Below are 14,242 nucleotides of genomic sequence, written 5' to 3'. Positions count from 1 at the left end.
TATGTGACAGGAGGTGGAGCTCAGGTGGTGATGTGAGCCATGGGGAGCAGCTATAAACACAGATGAAGCTTCACTGGCTTGCCTGACGCTCACCTCCTGCTGTGCAGCCTGCCTCCTAATGGGCCACACACACCAGTCTGTGGCCCGGGGATTGGGGACCCCTGAACTAGGGTACTCGGAATTTGGAGATGAGGGTCAGAAATCTGTCTAGAAATACCTAGGTGATAGTCATAATTTATCTTTCTTCCAAAACCTTCTTGCTTTTTTCTCTTGATCACATTTATTCTGGAATGGTTGCACTCTATTCTTCTTTTCTTGGCCTCTTTTAGCCAGTTAAATGTGATTTACGTTTTTTACTGTTTCATTATCAGTTATACTATACTTAAGCCACAGAGAGAAAAGCCACTAATTCTCTTGCTGTTGTGAAACAATAAAAATAAACATCTAAGTGTATTTCCTTCTAGTCTTTTTTAGATGCAGAATTTAAATAAATACATAGTTGCAATTATCTTGTGCTTATAACTTTTTACCCTACTTTCTTTCCCTAACATAACTATTTTCATATTGCCATATTATCTTTTATGAACTATGTAATAGATCATCCAGTCATTGCACAGATATTATTAGGTGCCTACTCTGTGCCAGGGCCTGTTCAGTATCTTTCAGGTGACATTTCCCACCTATGCAGGGCTTCATAATTAATTACTGTCTTTCTCTATGAGGACATCATCACTATTTGAGATGTAACCATTCTTTTTGTGTGTGTCACAGCTTGCAGGGTATTTATTTTGTAGGATGCCTCCCAGGTCGTTGTGACAAGCAAAAATGCTCCCACACAGCTCCTAATATCGATCCCCTTCTAACTCCCAGTTGAGGATCACTGGTTTAAACCATAATTTGGTTAACTGTTTCCCTTCTGTTGGACATTTGATTTGGTTTCCTTTTGTTCTCTTTCTTTCATTTGTGGGCGGTGGTGGGGAGGTGGCGGGCAGTTATACATCAGCTGTATCTATGACTGCCATTTCATTGTAGAACAAGTCCTTGGGTTATAGGTGGTTTTTCATGCCACTTTGTTACTTGTGAGAAGGCTATACACAAAATTTCGGGACAATATTTTGACAATGCCTAGAGGAAGGACATATGACTTGAGGGGAGCCACTTCTGAATAAGATCTAATGCCGGAAATTTTTGTTTCTTCCTCTCAGTTTCTTCATTTGTTTTCACATCCATCCTATCTACCAGCCCAAAGATGGAGGGTATTTTAGGGGAGTATATTGGGCCATAGTATTGGAGGATGTTTGCAAACCCACAATTTAGGGTCTCACTTAAAATCCTCGTTCTGCCATTTCCTAGCTGTGTGTACCTGGGTAAGTTATTTCACCCAGTTTTATCTCTTTTTATTTTCCTCTGTTACATAATAGTATACCCCACAGAGAAAGCCTGTGAGGTTAAATGAGCTATGCATGTGATGTTATTCTCTTACCTAAAATGCAGATCAGTGTTTATGTAATGGAGTGTGGTGGTTACAGGCGTAGGCTCTGATGCCAGGTTATGGATTCAAATCTTAGCTCAGTTATTTTTTAGCTGTCTGGCCCTTTCATAAGTTATTTTGCCATAGTGAGCCTTGGTTCCCCATCTGAGAAATTGAAGTTTAAAAAAATCCCTTTTACTGTGTCATCATAAGGACTAACTAATTGAAGGGGCCCTGGAGTGCAATGCCTGCATGTGGTTGAAGAACACCATAAATGACAGCTGCAGAGCTAGACATATCTTGGGGAGTTTGAAGAAGTGGGGTTAATATGTAGACTAGTTTTCTCTTTTCTCACTTTGGGGGAAAAACCAACTAGCATTTCCGTTATTCTCATATATTTCTCTTATGGACTAAAATAGTTAAAATTAACCAAATGCCTTGTTAGGAGTCAAATGGTGAGCTTGGATGCTCTTTTTATTTGTTCTCTGGACCAGGGCTTCCTGTTGGAGTTCTGGGCTGGTTTCAAAGTTCCAAATGCTGGGCAGAATAAGAAGAGGTCTTCCCTCAGGTTTGGCATCTTTTACTTCATTGGATTGAAATAACATGTATCAGAGCAAGTGGAACCAACACCCAAAATATGACTTGAAGAATGTAATTCAAAATGTAGCATAGAAAAAAAAGGGGAAAAGTATAATTTTACATACTTTCAGAACTTCTACTGAATCCTCTCGGACCCATGAGATTGTTCATTTTTTGCTCAGTCATTTTTGTATGGTTTGTATCAAGTGTATATTGGATGTGAACAGTTCTATATCTTCTGTCTTGAAAGTCTGAATCTTTATTACTTACCGAGAGTGATGGACCACATTTCAATAGGGGAATTCAAATCATCCAGCGTGAGAGTGGTCCTGAGGGGGTAAAAACAAACACCCTGACAAAAATGTATGTCCTCTGCAAAATAAGTATTCCATACTTATAACTCCTCCCCCAACAAAAATATGACCCTAAAGGCAATGAAGCACACAAAACATAATGAAAAACTATAAAACGTACCTTCTAGCATCGACTTTTAGTGACTCACTGACTTCCTAATAAAATGTAAATGTAATTACATTTGGACATCTTCTACCATTAGGCAAACTGGAGGAAGAAGTACAGGGAACCTCTCCCAGTAGAGCTGTAGAACAAATTTAGATAAATCTTTAAACCTGGGAGTCACCTGGTGTTATGCTGCTGGGTCTTTCTTGGTCTGATCAGATGGAACCACTTTGAATCATCAGAACATGGAGTTATCATTTTATTCACCTGAGAACATGGTAAAGCTGCCGCCGTATTCTAGGATTATATGATTCTTTAGACATTGATGATTCATAAAGAAACACAGAAACAACACATGTGGGGTCCTTGAAGGTATGGCTTTCAGGGTGGACTGTCTCATTTCTACCTTTTTATTCTTTTCTATCACGAGTGTTTCAATTTGCATGTCTGCTGTAAACATAAACTTAGCCTGTGTTCTATCTGAGTTGAAAAGAATGGAACGTTGTTGTAGTTTTGCCTAAAAGGAAGGCCCTGCCGTTGTTTTGAATCCTTTGTGGAAGTGACTAGAAGGTGTATACTCAAAACGTTCGTTTGTACTCTGGGTGATTATTGGTGGGATATACCATTTTTGCATTATGTTAGGTACAGTAGAAAAAACTTACAAGTGTGAACTAATATTCCCGTTGACAAACCTCAGTTATTTCACCCTGTGCTTTTCCTTTATAACACTTTTCAGAGTTTATTATTATATATATATAATTAAATATTTTTGGTGTATGTTTATTATAACATAATAAACGTAAAAGTGTGTTTATTATAATATATAATTTATATATAATTAAATATGTATATTTGTGTATGTTTATTCAATGTAAGCTTTTCTCCTTTGAGGTGTAAACTTCATAAGAGTGCAGACCACATCAATTTTTTTTAACCATCTAGCACACAATAGGATGCAATAAATAGTTGTTGAATCAATGTTTTGTCCAAGCAACGAAACAGAATAATAATGGTCAACATGTATTTAATATTTAATGTAGGAGATTCTTTGTGAAATGCTATACAGGGATTCTCCCACTTAACCTTGCCACAAGTCTTTAGGTGGTCACTCTCTAACTGCTCCCATTGTAGAGGTAGGAAGCTGAGGCTTAGGAAGGTGAAGGGACAGACTCATGGTCATGTGCGCACAGGTACCATTCAGATCCAGTTCTGTGTGTCTCAGAAGCTTATGCCATTCAAGACTAGTTGATAACACTGTATAGTTGAAGCTTATGAGATCTCCTAGTTCAGCAGTATTTCTCTCTGCAATATTGAGTGTTTTCTTTCTTTCTTTCTTTTTTTTTTTTTTTTTCTGGAGACAGTGTTGCTTTGTTGCCCAGGCTAGAGGACAGTGGTGTGATCTCTGCTCACTGCAAACTCTGCCTCCGGGTTCAAGCAATTCTCGTGCCTCAGCCTCCCGAATAGCTGGGACTACAGGAGTGCACACCACGTTCGGCTAATTTTTTGTATATTTGGTAGAGATGGGGTTTCACCATATTGCCCAGGCTGGTCTTGAACTCCTGAGCTCAGGCAGTCTGCGCTCCTTGGCCTCACAAAGTGCTGGCATTAAAGGTGTGAGCCACTACACCGGCCTCAAACATTGTTTTCTTTTTTTTTTTTTTTGAGATGGAGTCTCGCTCTGTCACCTAGGCTAGAGTGTAGTGGGGCAATCTCAGCTCACTGCAAGCTCCACCTCCCGGGTTCACGCCATTCTCCTGCCTCAGCCTCCCAAGTAGCTGGGACTACAGGCGCCTGCCACTGCGTCCAGCTAATTTTTTGTATTTTTAGTGGAGACAGGATTTCACTGTGGTCTCGATCTCCTGACCTCGTGATCTGCCCGCTTCGGCCTCCCAAAGTGCTGGGATTATAGGCATGAGCCACCACGCCTGGCCTCAAACGTTGTTTTCTAAGGAAAGCCATCAGGATTTGACTTAAGTCATTAAGAAAGAAGAATTACTTATGAATAACAACAATAATAGTAACACACATTCTCTTAGCTGTGTATTAGGTATTCCACTAAGCTCTTTGTACCAGTTAACTCATTTTATCTGTGTAACAACTCTATACGGTAGATGCTGGTATCATTCCTGTTTTACAGGTGAAGAAACAGGCTCAGGAAGGTTAAGGAGATGTTAAATAACTTACCCACGGTCACACAGCTAGAATGCAGGAGAGAACACATGAATAAATTACTTTAGAACTTCTTTCTGAAGGACAGTAGGAACTAGAGACTCAAAATTCCTTTTTTATGTCTTATGAATATTTTATTTTTATTAATTTTATTTTATTAATATTTTATTTTATCTGCAATATTTTGAAATCAGGAGGCAGTTGGAAAGCGAGAGGAGAGGGAGATCACCAGGGCTGTGAGTCTTTAGAGTTCATAGATTACCCCACATGAGGCCATTTCTGTCCTACAGACAGGATGCTGCTTATAGGTGTTGCTTTGGATTTTATCTAGAGGCATAAGACCAAAGAACTTGCAGGGATATGGAGAGCTACTGCACATCATCTGTGCAAAATTCACTGGGGGGAACTGATATTTGAGAAAGTTCCAGTGAAAAATCTGGCTTTCAGTTGAGGGTGGTCTGCAGTTTTTATGGTTTTTAGCTCCCTGGCTTTCCATTTTGGCTTTTACTTCTTTTCCTCCCTCATTACATGCAGCAAGAAAATAGACACTCTGATATGATCATCAAAGCCCAGCTAAGATTTCATAATTACCCATTGGTAATCAATGTGAGTTTCTGTGTGCACTAAGTCACTTAGTAGATGTTATTTTCTTCATCACACTCCCATTTGGATCCCAGGAGTGACTCAAGAAATTTGCTTCTTTCCTCAATTAAAATGGAAACAATTTTGCAATTATTTCTTTGAGGGAAGACTGGCTTTACAAGAAGGTGACTTAGAAGGGGTGGTTTTCTGGGAAAGAGATTAAACTATAGAATGGTCCTGTGTGTTTTAAATAATGCTGACATATTTTGTTGATGCTGGCTATTTTATTTGATTGCTATCCGTTCTGAAGTCTTCCCCTCCTTTTTCCTTCTTTGAAATCTGTTGGTTACTATGGAAACAGTGTTGTTTTGGGTTTGGGTGGAGCTGTATCCACAAATGCAGTATAAAGTCATTTATAAAATGGGTTAATATTTATTCTGGCTGGGCATATATGGAACTTGATGTAATGATAATCATGATCACACATGCAGAATAAATTTGCACTTTTATTGTTATTTTCTTAGTCGGTCTAAATGTGTGCCATTTTGCTTGGAATGCACTGTCATTTCCTCTCTGATTTGGATATTGCCATTTACAAGCCAACACCCAGTGCCAGTGGAATTGCTCTGAGTTGGAAGTACTCCACAGGCCTCAAGTATCCCTGGGTCCAAATTCTCATTCCGGAGAGTGACTCCTGAGATACCTTTTGTGTCCTGCTCAAGCACCTACGTGCCAGCGTGGTCCTGCTCCTTTTTCTCTTTCAGATCTTCAGTCAAGTGGAGTCGTCTGGTGCTTCTCCTTTCACACTGATGCTTGTGTCAGCAGTGAAGTGCTGTTCTTAAAAGCCTCGCATGATTCCGGACATATTAATGAGAGTCCGTGAAAAGAGTCAGGGCCAGTGTCTTGTCCAGGCCCCAGGGTGAAAACAAGGAAAGGGTAGGGATTTGGGAAAGGCTGTAGAGGTGATCCATGGCAATGATGAAAGGGTGGCGAATGGGATCTTTGTAGAATGGTTAAAGGAATGGAAACTACTTAACATATAGAGGAGAAGCCTGGTTGCGGGGTGGGTGGGAGTTTTAGTGTCTTTATGCATAGCAGAAGGAATTGTTAGCAAGGGGCTGTTCACCCTGCTGTTCTCCAGAGACCTAACAGTAGAAAGGTATCACGTGTCGAAGAGCAGGTGAGATCCCTGTGTGATGTGGGAACATGGCAAGAGTCTTTTAAGGTGGCCTGACTCTGGAGCAGGATAGTCACACCAAGGAGAAGTGTTGGGGCCGCTCACCTTCACGTCAGTCAGGCATACTTATTGACATTTGGTGGCTGGTTTGCAAATCCTGTTTGAAGCCAAGCAATGACTTAGATGACCCTTTGGAAATTTCTTACAGACTCCTGAGCTCAATTTATGTCATCATACTGTGATTGAATTTTTGAAATTCATTTTTTCAAATGTTTGGACAGGTATTTTTAACTCGCCAAAAATGAATACAGAACTGTGAAAGAAAAAAAACAAAACAAAACAAAAAAACACAACATTGCTTCTCCAAGGATTAAAAATCCCACCTAATGAGGACTGTTGGAATGATCAGGTATCTTGATCTTAAATTTAGCAATGCTGTGACCCCTTATGGTACCCTAGATAAGGGTGGATCTACTTTTCCAAGTCTACTCAGCTAACAAGAGTTTTGGTAGATCATGAATAGACTTGTAACCTATGAGAATCCGTGGAACCTTGGAGATTGTCAGGATTGGTGGTGCACAAAGCATGGTCCCTGTGCTGCAGCATCAGCATCATCTGGAAATTTAGTAGAAGTGCATTGCTGGGTCCTATTCCAGACCTACTGAATCAGAAACTCTTGAGGGAGAGATCCAGCGATCTTTGTTTTAAGAAGTCTTTCAGTATGAGAATTACTGGGCTCCACCATCCCTCATTTACTTAGAACATTAGCATAGTAATATAAAGTTTTGGGCTAATTGGCAGTCTTTGTCATTGTTGCCATAGTGACCAATTATCCTGGCTCAGGAAAAGGAAAGTTTTTTAGCCACAGGTTACCCCCAACTATCTTATAAAGATGTTTTCTTCCTTTAATACAAGAGCTGTCCTGGCATGGCTGAGGACACACCTTGAGCAATAGTAAGGAGGAAGTCCCTGGATAAAGGGCCGCCGTGTCTTAGAATAATGTATTAAAATAATTTTCAGCAGTCATTTCTTTTTGGGGAGATTCCATTTGTCCACCACCCACCTACCTACCCATGTATCCTTCTATTAACTTGTCTGTTCATCCATCTACCTATCCAATCACCCAACAATTCTTTGTTGAAATCCTACCTTGTTCCAGGGACTGTGTGGTGAATGAATCAGAAGGAAGAAATTTATCATCCTCTAAACATTACTGGTATATAGGTATATATGTGTGTGCATGTATATATGTATGTGTATATACATGTGTGCATAGGCATATGTATGTATGCATGTACGTGTATGTATATGTTTGTTTTATATATACATGCACACACACACACATAATATGCATTTCCTTTTTCTCAAGCTCGCAACATCTGTGGTGCCCAAAGCCCAAGTACCCAATCACCTCCTTCAGCATTTTTTTTCTTTTTGTTTTTCTGGCCTTGGGCTAGCTCTCCAACCCACTAAATTCTCCTGCAGTAACATGGGTTTTCTCATTGAAGCTAAGTGTTCATTAAATTGTAAAGACAAAACGTATCCAAGGATAAGTATCACTTGAGAAACACAGATGTCATGTGTCTGTGTTTAGAGCTTGTACCTGCGTCTCTCATGTAGAACTGTATGGTAAGGAGAGCAAAGATTCAACCCCCTGCTGTAGGCAGTGCTCTTTGTGACCTTCCTGATGGTTGGATGTATCTTTCTACTTTCTCCCTGTAAACTCTGGGGTGGGGCTCACGTCCCTGCACTCACCGCTGAGTCAGCATCAGACTCCGCCTCCATTGTCCAGTGTTGTTTTCTGCACCCACCCCCTAAGCTATTTTCTCAATGGAAGAGGAAGGAAAAAAAAATTCCGCTGAAAACAATCCAATCCCGATCAGATTCGCATAGCATAATAAATGCTTGTTTGGACATTGCTTGGACTGTCATTTTAGCAAGAATCTTCTGTTTGATTAAATAGCTTCTCTGTTATGTATTGAACAAAATGAAATGTATGTCATAACAGATATAACTAGATGATGACAACTTTCCTTGACTGTGAATTTCATTAAAGATATACATTTGTGTTGTATCCCTTTGAATGACAGAAGTTGACAAATAGCTGGGGAAAGTTGTTTTCTAGAGAAAAGTTAGCAGCTCGCCTGTTCAGATTTTTCCCAGCCCCAAGACAAAAATAAGGGCAGCGCAGGAAAGCGGAGAGGTTGGGTGCCGTCGGGCAGCAGTCTGTGGTGGAGAGAAGGCAGAGGAAGCGTCCTTGAAAGGTCTGGGGGCAGGCTTAGGATGGGCTGGCATCTGTTTCCACAGGGGACTGTACACACTTATGCCTGGTTGTCAGCTTTATCAGTGTTTCGTTTTATCTGTCCAGCATGTTGCTTAGATTAGTGGTCCCCAACCTTTTTGGCACCAAGAACTTGTTTCATGAAAGACATTTTTCCACGGATGCGAGGGGCTGGGGAGAGGGGTTTCCAGATGAAACTGTTCCACCTCAGATCATCAGGTATTAGGTAGGTTCTCATAAGGAGCGCACAACCTAGATCCCTCGTGTGCACAGTTCACAACAGGGTTCGCCCTCCTATGAGAATCCAGTGCCACTGCTGATGTGACAGGAGGCGGAGCTCAGGCTGTAATGCTTGCTTGCCCTCTGCTCACCTCTTATGCATCCGGGTTCCTAACAAGCCACGGACTGGTACCTGTCTGTGGCCTGGGGGTTAAGGACCCCTGGCTTAGATGGATGGAAGGATGGATTTGCTCTTTTTTTAAACTCTTAGAGCACCTACACGGTGCTAAGACAATAATGAGTGAAACCAAGTGTGGCCCCTGCCCTTGTGGAGCATTGCATGAATAAAAGTGAGATTTCAGTGCCATGCTCATGATGTAAAACAGAGGCTGTGGGACCTGCACCAGCTTAGATTTCACAGAGCAGGCCCTGGAGTTGGACGGCTTAGGTTAGACCAGTTCCTGGCTGTTCCATCTTAAGCAAATTCCTTAAGCACCCAGTGCCTCAGTTTTCCCATCTGCAGAGTGGAGATCATATTAGTCTCCACTTCATAGCATTGTTATGAAGATGACGACAATTCTAGCCTGGCCCTCTTCTTCTTCTTCTTCGTCGTCTTTTTTTTTTTTTTTTTGAGACAGAGTTTCTCTCTTGTTGCCCAGGCTGGAGTGCAATGCCATGATCTCGGCTTACCGCAATCTCCACCTCTGGGGTTCAGGCAATTCTCCTGCCTCAGTCTCCCAAGTTACTGGGATTACAGGCATGTGCCACCACACCTGGCTAATTTTGTATTTTCAGTAGAGACGGGGTTTCTCCTTGTTGGTCAGGCTGGTCTCGAACTCCCGACCTCAGGTGATCCGCCCGCCTCAGCCCCCCAAAGTGCTAGGATTACAGGCATAAGCCACTGCGCCCGGCCTTAGCCTGGCCCTCTTGTAAGTGCTTACAATAGCTCGCTGGATCCACACATGGTAGAAAACCCTGTGAGGCAGGTGCTACAATCTCCATTTTACAGATGAGGAAACTAAGGGTTAGATGTCAGATAGCTCCTGTGAGGCTATGTAAGGGGAAAGGGGGAAGTTTGGAGACTGGACTTGGGGAAGTCTGGTTTCCCACTTCTGCTTAGTCCCCCATTTGCCACAAAGTCAGTCCTCTGTGTGTGCCACCTTTGTAATGGCTAGTCAAGGGGCTCGGCTTCCCTGAGGAAGTGACTGTTGAGTGGCGATCAGAGAGGCCACTTGTCTTCAGTCATCCCCCCACCTTGGGGGTGAAAAGGGTAGAGCAGAGGCCAGCTTGCTTCCTGGCAGTGCCTATGGAGAAAGGCTGTTTTTTCAAAGTGCCAGATTGTGGGGAGGGCATCTTGCTGTTTGGCTTCTTGACTTCCCAGCTCCCAGGAGCCAAAGGAACCCTGGCTCCAGTCAATTCCCAAAGAGGCTGAGCATGGAACAGTAGTAACTTGGCCTCTGATTCACCTTCCCCCTCTCAAGAGGCCTCCTTAAAGGCCCCACTCTCCAACCAGTGTGGGACCTTTAAGGAGACATATCTGGGGCCCTCTTTGGAGGTCGCTGACTTTGGCAGTCAGCCGAGAGCGCCGCACTGAGGGGAGCAGGGCATTCTCTGGGGATGCTGGTCACCTACTCCCGACTTGTAGACCTGTAGGCAGTTACCTTGTTTTCCTTCTTTTTGTTTTGTTGAGACAGGGTCTCGTTCTGTCGCCCAGGCTGGAGTGCAGTGATACGATCATGGCTCACTGCTTCCTCCATCTTCCAGGCTCAGTTGATTCTTCCACTTCAACTTCCAAGTAGCTGGGACCACAACATGTCCCATCATGCCCAGCTAATTTTTAAATTTCCTGTAGAGATGACGTCTCCCTATGTTGCCCAGGTTGGTCTTGAAGTCCTGAGCTTAAACAATCTTCCTGCCGTGGCCTCCCAAAGTGCTGGGATAGAAGGGTGAGTCCCATGTATAGCCTGTTTTCTTAATTAGTGTACCTCATTTACAAATTGGTAAACTGGTCACTCAGCCTTTGCAGAAATGTATGTTTGCTGCCACCTCTCAGTCCTGCTCAGGCTGGATCCGCTCTTTCCAGTGCCTTCCTCCTGGCCCACATGAATACTTCCATCATTACAAAATATACATCTCTGCAGGGGCTGTTCTTGGTTCTAGCCAAGGACCAGGCATAGCCAGACAAAACCTCCAGGAGATGATTAATTGAACTGTGCTGTGTTTGGGGTCAAGACGCAGTCGTGATAGTTACCCTTGTAGCTGCTTTCTTGCTTTCGTTAAACAGTGCCTTTAATTCAGGGACCACAAAGCATGGTACAGGCATTACTGGGAAGTACAGCACTCCGTGATGTGGGAGTGGTTATCGTTATCTTCGTTTTCTCATGGGGAAAGACCCCAGCCTAGAGAGTCTCAGCATCACCATTCATGTCAGGCAATTGGGAGAGCCTGTTGCGTGCAGCTCCAGAGTGTGGGATGTCTTCCCTGCCAGCAGGGCCCTGAATTGTCCTGAACCCACAGCCACCTACCAAGGTGTGAGCTATTTTCCAAACGTGACCTGTGATGGATATTTTCCCCCCCTTGGTAAGTTGTTGTTGTTGTTTTTTTTTTTTTTTTTTGAGACGGGGTCTCACACTGTATCACCCAGGCTAGAGTTCAGTGGTGTGATCTTGACTCCGCCGCCCGGGTTCAAGCAATTCTCTGCCTCAGCCTCCTGAGTAGCTGAGATTACAGGCCCATGCCACCACGCACAGTTAATTTTTTGTATTTTTAGTAGAGTCGGGGTTTTACCATGTTGCCCAGGCTAGTCTCGAACTCCTGACTTTAAGCAAGCTGCCTGCCTCAGCCTCCCAAAGTGCTGGAATTACAGGCGTGATGAGCCACCACGCTTGGCCTCCTTGACAAGTTCTGAGGTCTGGGACTGATAATCACAGAGAGAGGAGAGGCTCTCCTGCCAAGGGTTAAGTCAGGTGCTGGCCTTGCAGGCAGGCACCTTCCATGTGAAAATGCACATTTGGTTGATTGATGGGGAATAGGAGGTGGTTTTATACATGGTGCTGTCTTTGGCATAGCATTGGCTTTCAAGAGAAGACCTGGGGTGACCAGCCTGCTAGACCAGGTTCAGCAGTAAACTCAAGTCAGCAGTATATATGTGACGGTCCTTAATCTGGACCAGATGAAGCTACATCACGCACAAATAAAAAACGTGTTGAAGGCGGTGGCTGGTTTGAATTTTCCTTCATTGGATGACTAGAATACAATAGAGTTACATGGAATTTCTTCTGAGTCAAGTCCAGATTTCTAACACAGATGCAATGATTTACCTCTCACATCTTAACTGATTTTTAAATCCTATGGAGGTTTTGGCTGAAGACACCCAGTGAAATTTCAACTTTACATGAATGGGTTCTCACTTATTTTATTCTGTCTTAGAAAGTTGAATGGCGACTGCAGCTTACCAAGAAGGAGAACTTTATCTGTGTAGTTGGCCCATCATGGATACGTGATTCTGTGAGGCTGAGCTTACCGCTGAAAAGCCTAGTGCACTCCCGAAGGCGGGTGGAAGGTGTTGTTTGAAGTGAACCCTATTTTATTTTTCTCGAGAAATTCTTGAGCTGATTCTGTGACACGAACATCTAAACAGAGTAACCAGATTCCAACTGCATGACTGGAATAGGTTTACACATTTTTCTTCTGTCCCTCCTTTCAAACAAAATGGTAAATAACTTCATTTCCAGGCCAATTTAGCATTCCCATTTTTTACCCTGATGAGTCTCATTTTAATGAGCAATTTGCTTTATCCAGTAGTGCATTAGCGAAGTGTTTCCTGATTTTATGCAGCACGCGTTTATGTGCAATCCTGTAAGCCCTTCATGTTGGTGAATTCCTTTCTCTACTAGTGAATTAATTTAAGGCAGACGATATCAACACCAGGTAGAGATAGTTCCAGTTTTATGGGACATCCTTGTTAGCACTCGCCTCTGCCTAAAGGGAGTGTCAGTTATTCTGGGGAGGGTCAAGTTCTCTCAGTGTTAATCACTCTTTCTTAGAATGCCAAGCTCTGCCAATCTCCTCTTGATGGGGTAACTTTACATTGTGATACCAGAGACCTGTGGTCCCTGTAGGCAGTTACCTTGTTTTCCTTCTTTTTGATCTTTTGAGACAGGGTCTCGTTCTGTCGCCCAGGCTGGAGCGCAGTGATACGATCGTGGCTCATTTAACACTGATGTCACAACCCTGCAGAATCTCCCATGCACTTACTATGTTGCATGAGGTCTCCTCAAACACTCGTTTCTGGGTAATTCGTTGACCTGTGTTTTTAGATATGATGTTAGTTTGACTTTTTACACGGAATGAGAATAAGATCATCAACCCACTTTATTCTAATATGAAACAAAAGCCATTGTGACTGAAATAGAGAGTTCTGTGTGACTCACACCACCATAAAATATGCTTTGTACACAGAGTTCCAAAGAGATTTATAACTTTTAGGCACCATTTTATTATGGGTTGTACTGATTAAACTCAAGAATGGACAAAGTCTTTTTAACTTCCCTAAGATAAAACTCATACCTCCCTCTGCAACCAACCAAACAAACGTCTAAGCTTTTAGGTTTAAATCACAGATTCCTAGATGGTATTGCCCATCTCTTTATTGTAACTGTACCGGTTGTTTTTTTCCCTTCAGCTTGTCAGAGCTATTCCCGACAGTCAAAGGCACCACCATCAGACGTTATAAGAAGGGAATTTGGCTTACTTCTCAACATTGTTCTTTCAACTAGAGACAGTGTACAATCAAATTTTGCTTAGCTTACATGGTTGCCACTCAGAATGATGAATTCTCTCAGCTACCAGTGTATAATGTAAGACTCTTCTTTTTCCTTTCTTTATTTTAGGTTAAACTTGTCTATCAGAATGACTATACTGTTGACAATATACATTTCAGACAGGTTAGCATTGCCCTCTGCTCTCATGGGAACTTCCAAAAATGATATATACTTCAATGTTTAATATTTATGAACTTAAAACCCTCACTCCAGCCAGGTGCGGTGGCTCACGCCTGTAAGCCCAGCACTTTGGGAGGCTGAGGTGGGTGGATCATGAGATCAGGAGTTCAAGACCAGCCTGCCAAGATGGTGAAACCCCATCTCTACTAAAAATCGAAAAATTAGGCCAGGTGCAGTGGCTCACACTTGTAATCCCAGCTCTTCGGGAGGCCGAGGCAGGTGGATTGCCTGAGCTCGGGAGTTCACGACCAGCCTGGGCAACACAGTGAAACACCGTGTATACTAAAATACAAAAAAAGTTA

The 14,242-nt window shown here is 42.7% G+C and overlaps 1 protein-coding gene across 1 annotated transcript in view; it reads left to right on the top strand.

The window, feature by feature from the left end:
* Positions 1 to 14,242, top strand: part of FOXP1 (forkhead box P1) — a gene marked incomplete at its 5' end in the record, with an annotated part of 536,826 nt that overhangs the window by 19,012 nt on the left and 503,572 nt on the right.

Source organism: Macaca mulatta, chromosome 2, assembly GCF_049350105.2.
Source record: "Macaca mulatta isolate MMU2019108-1 chromosome 2, T2T-MMU8v2.0, whole genome shotgun sequence".
Classification (NCBI taxonomy): Eukaryota; Metazoa; Chordata; class Mammalia; order Primates; family Cercopithecidae; genus Macaca; species Macaca mulatta.
This window is presented reverse-complemented; position numbering and strand designations above follow the sequence as displayed.